At 42.9% G+C, this 5,275-nt stretch overlaps 1 long non-coding RNA gene across 1 annotated transcript; it reads right to left on the bottom strand.

Annotated features, from left to right (window-relative positions):
• Positions 1 to 545: 545 nt before the first annotated feature.
• Positions 546 to 3,354, bottom strand: LOC108527045 (uncharacterized). Its single transcript, XR_001884677.1, has 3 exons — positions 3,312 to 3,354; positions 2,453 to 2,674; positions 546 to 1,728 (listed from the first exon to the last, which is right to left on the bottom strand). It is a non-coding gene; the product is annotated as an uncharacterized LOC108527045 (long non-coding RNA).
• Positions 3,355 to 5,275: the final 1,921 nt, after the last annotated feature.

Genomic DNA, 5,275 nt, shown 5'->3' with positions numbered 1-5,275 from the left:
CCATAGGATTGGGTGAGGCCTGGGTTGCAACTAAATTAGTCCCATTTTTCTCTGCATCAATCTTGCTTCCCTCACTCCCTTAAAATGGCTGTTTCCAAGAGCATTCCTCAATAACTACTCCATGAAATCTAACCTTCAACATGAGAGGGACTCCAAAGTCAATGGTGAAGGGCACAGATACAGTATAGGAAAGAATCAGAACCAATAATGCAATCTACCACATCTTTGTGTTTAACAAGTAGATTAAACTGCATCCCAGCTCCAAAAACAAAAGCATATAGTGGAGCAGACAGAATCTCTGTCTGACATGTCTTAATATATATCTAAACCATTGATATTGGACCTTGAAATATATTTGAGTTGGAAAAGGCATGTGGTCCTGAAGAGTTGTGGGCAAATGGAAACTTTGTAAATTGAATTAAATTCCAAATGCATGGTGAAAAATGTGGTGAATTATTTTATGAATAACCGTTTTAATAACATACTGATTTTCTATGATGGGTTTTACATATCAGCAATTTATTTCATTTTATGAACCCATTCCATTTTAAAATAATTCTCTCTGTGTGAAATTATAGCATGATGTCATACATTTGTTTTTTGGTCTTCAATCCTTAGTGGATTTCCTTTGCATAAATTTTAAGTTTACATGAACCTGAAAAGATTCCAGGGACTCTGGGTAAAGCCATGGGTGCCTGGTTGTTGGAAATGGGTACAATGGATATAAGTAACAGGGCAAACATCCCAGGAGAAGAAATTTTGGCCAGGTAGTGTTCCTTTGTCCAGTAAAAAAAAGCAGGAAGAGAGAAAATAGATAATTTATTGTACTTAAGGATAGGGACTGACAGAATAGCTACAGCAGAAGGACAAGTCAGCAGGAAAATCAAGAATTCTCATAGAATATTGCTGATATGATTGTTCATGATTTCCAGGGATATGAAGGGCAAGCCAGGCTAAAAAGTGGACCAGAACACTGGTGGTTGAGGGACTGGAGGCCCCAGTGAGAGGAGGGAATAGGCACACAGCAGTGACAGATTCAATGGAAGTTTTTCCATATTTATGATATGCAAGTCATGTTTATATTCATTCCCTTCATGCTTTTCTGGGAAGGTTGAGGCTTTCCCATGTGAGAGTTTCCTCTATCAGTCAGGATTCTAAATATTCTTGATATTTTAAAGAAGAGATTTAATACCAGGAGATGACAAAGGTAAGAAGCCTAAAGTGGGAGAGTAAGGTATCCTTGAGATTATCAAGAGCAGAAAGCTACTACCACTGCCTAAAGCTTAAGGGACAAAAGGAGCCAGGCCACCAGGGAGAAGCTGGAACCACCGAAACTCTTGGAGCAAGAACTGGGTCCATAGAAGAGATGGCTGCTGCCAGAGACAATACTTGAAGCTGAGAGAAGTGGGGAGAAATACCCAGCTTCTTCCTTTCTGCTCTCTCTTCAGGGCCATCCAATGGCTGAACTGACCCAGAAACCAGAGGGCAAAGGAACAAGGAAAAAGTAATTCTCTGTGATACGAACAGGGTAGAGTGGGGACAGAGAATAAATCTAAGAGCAAAACAGGACAGGCCTAGAACATGGCCTCAACTTCTCTGCTCTCCATGGCAATGTCCTCCTCCTCTTCAGTTTCCAGGAGTCTCTGATTCCTGCCACCTGTTGCCCCAGGCTCCCTTGATAGCTGGTTTCCAGGTGGGGGTACAGCCAATGGTGGCAGCAGCAGGAGACTGGGAGATAAAAGGAAAGGTTGTGTTATTTTTCCCCACTCCCTGTCTGCTTTGGCGCCAACTCTCTGGCAGGCTCCCTCCACCATTATAGATCCTGCTAGTGGCCTGTCTTTTGTGGCTGTAGGTCTCACCAGCTCTCACTAGGTCTCTCTAGGAGTGGTTTCCTTCTATTGCTGGTCTCTGGGTGTCTCAACATCCCTTGCTAATTCCCTTAATCCTGCCCACAGCTATGTCACTAGTATCTTTGTTAAAGTCCCTTCATTTGAATAATTTGGCTTGAGTTTTGTTTTCTGCCAGGACCCTGGCTAGTACCCTGACCTACTGTGTTCTTTTCCAAGCTCCTTGCAAGTGTCAACTTTTCCCTACTGTTGCCCAGATCAACAGTGTGGTATAGTAGAAAGAGTACTGGCTTTACTGGCAGACACACACGGATTTATTTCCGATTCAGTCACTTACAGAGTTACTGGCTGGGAAAGTTATTCAACCTCCCGAGCTTCAGTTTTCTTGCTGGTAAAGTGGAAAGGGGATAATGATGAATTTCAGTTGGATATATTAGAAATCTGTGCCTGACCCATGTGTTCCAGGCCTCATCTGCCAGTTGTCTTTTTTTTACATACCGATATTTATGGCATAAATCCCCTTCCTACTTGACTGAAAGAAATGAACCCCCTTCAAATTATTTCCAGTTATTTCTAGAAGTTTCCGAAGAAGTTTCCCTGCTCACCAGTCTTTCTTTTGCAGTTGCCATGGTCTTCCGCCTTGTTATTTTGCTTCTGCCCCAGCTCCCACATGTCCAGCTTCTGCTTGCAGGGTCACTTGCTGAGGCTTTGCCAAGGCTGAAACTTTTCCAGGGTCACTGTCCATCATGAGAACATAGCCCATGCCAAGGGCGTTGCCTCTTAGTGTTCCCAAAGAGTCTTGTCCTTGGGAAGCCTCCATTTGGCCTCTGTGGTGCAGAGAGGAGAATGTCCTTCCCTGGCTCAGCCCCAAATATGCTGGGCTTGTGCCTAGAGCCTCTGAGAGTCTATTTGACTATTTCCTCAGCTGGTTTCACATGTAAACAAAACAACTCATAGAAGTTCTGGAAACTGCTTCCACCATCTTTCTAGAAGGAGGTCAGAAAGGGAATAGATGCTTTGCCCTCTGCTTCACCCTTTTCCCCTCTTCCCTTCACAGCTCTCCCAGCCCCCAAACCAATCTTCCTCTTCTATTTACTAAACTAAACATTTTATACATGTCAACCACTGTGGGATAGAAGGGGGAGGGTCAAGGAGGGAGGTGAGGTCTAGATGACTTCTGTATATAAGCCAGAATCCAATCCGTTTATATATGAATGACTCCTAGTGCAATACCTGGCACATGGTGGATTCTCAACAGATGTTGAATACTATCATCATGTAAATAGGAAACCACATTTCCTACCATTTAGATGGTATAAGTTCTTCAAAGTTCAATTTATATGTCATCTCTTACCGGAAACCTGGCCCTAATCCCAGTAGGATGAGATTACTCTTTGCCTCTGTATTTGCTTCTTAGGGTTATGGTTATAATATACCAAGAACAACGAAAATTTATTCTCTCACAGTTCTGGAGGCTGAAGTTTGAAATCAAGCCATTGGTAGAGCCATCCTCTCTCTGAAGGCTGTAGGGAGAGTCCTTCCTTGCCCCTTCCCAGCTTCTGGTGGCTCTTGGCAATCGTTGGTGTTCCCTGGCTTACAGCTGTTTCACTCCAATCTCTGCCTTTGTTGTTGCACAGTCATCTTCTCCCTGTGTGTCTTTGTTTCCACGTGGCATTCTCTTCTCTTATGAGGCCATCAGTCATAGTGGATTAAGGCCCACTCTAGTAACCTCATTTAACTTGATTATATCTGCAAAGGCCCTATTTCCAAATAAGGTCACATTCTGGGGTCCTGAGAGTTGGGATTTCAACATACCTTCTTGGGGGGTGCAAGTCCACCCACAACACCCTGCAATAAGATTCTAAAATTGAATAGCAACAATCTTATATCTCTTTTGACATCTATCACATCTATCTCCCCCTATAACACTGAACAGCCCAAGGACAGAATCTATTTCTGATTCACTTTTGTGTCCCTGACCATACCTACACGTCCCATAATAGGTTTGATAGGTACTAAGTGACCGGGCTGAGGCTTACACCCTCCCCTCCTGACTCACGACTAATACTTTAGACTAGAGCATGCTGCCACCAGCGTGGTACATGCATTTGTGAGTTCCTTGGATTTTCAACTCCTTGGTTGATTTATTTTTTGGAAACACTATATATCAGAAAGATGGGTTTGGCTAGCTGAAATAGCTGATTATAGCTTGCCTTGGGTGGTTAAATATTTATGTCTTTTGAGAGTGAACAATGGGCTTCATTCTACCAGGGAAATAATCTTGTTTGTCCCCATTTATTGGCTCTTTTTTCCTCTTTTACATTTTCAGCATCCTAATGATGTCCTTAGTGATAGTTGCTATGGAAGTATTTTAGTGTTTTCTGCAGTGTTGGGTGGTACAGTACCTGAAGCCTTCTTTAGTGTGTATTTATAATGACACCAAGCCATGAATTTCATTTTTGTGATAGCTTTCTTGCTTAATAACCGGTTGTCATCAGGGGAGTGATGTGCATTTATTTTGGCCTCCTGATTTATCACACTGATTTTTCTTCTCCTTTTCATTGTTCCTGGAGTGCTCATCATCACTTTAAATACTCAACCCATTATTTCACAGAATGTAATGACAGAGTCAGCCCCATCATTTTATCATGTATAAACTGGTAAACAGTTGCAGCCCTTGTGATGAGGGGTGATTTAGGCTTGTAAAAGTCAAACACTTGGGAGGCCGAGACTGGCAGATCACGAGGTCAGGAGATCGAGACCATCCTGGCTAACACGGTGAAACCCCGTCTCTACTAAAAGATACAAAAAATTAGCCGGGCGAGGTGGTGGGCGCCTGTAGTCAAACTTTTTTTTTTTTTTGTCTCACTCTGTCGCCAGGCTGGAGTGCAGTGGCGCGATCTTGGCTCACTGCAACCTCTGCCTCCCGGGTTCAAGCGATTCTCCTGCCTCAGCCTCCCAAGTAGCTGGGACTACAGGTGTGCCCCACCACACCCAGTTAATTTTTGTATTTTCTGGTAGAGATGGGGTTTTACCATGTTAGCCAGGATGGTTCCAATCTCTTGATCTTGTGATCCGCCCACCTCGGCCTCCCAAAGTGCTGGGATTAAAGGTGTCAAAAACTTTTGAGGATGCACAGTTTGGAAACTGAGACTCAGTAATGGGTGGAGGAGAGAAAACTGGGATATCTAGAGAATTGGATTGTGGTGTCTTTGGTAAAACAGTAATAGTAATACATGTTCTACCTACTTGATAGGATTGTTATGAGGGTCATGTGATTAATGTGTGTGAAAGCAATTTGTAAGCTGTACAGTGCTATAAAATGTTTATGAATGTTATCATTAGTAACAATTAGATTGTTAATAGTCCTGATTGCTTTTGACCTGGATGTCCATGGGGAAGCAGCTTAATCTCTCATGAAGACATGA

This window comes from Rhinopithecus bieti, unplaced genomic scaffold (assembly GCF_001698545.2).
Source record: "Rhinopithecus bieti isolate Rb0 unplaced genomic scaffold, ASM169854v2 scaffold_841, whole genome shotgun sequence".
Taxonomy (NCBI): domain Eukaryota; kingdom Metazoa; phylum Chordata; class Mammalia; order Primates; family Cercopithecidae; genus Rhinopithecus; species Rhinopithecus bieti.
Note: the sequence above shows the minus strand (reverse complement) of the source record. Positions and strands in the feature narration are given on the sequence as shown.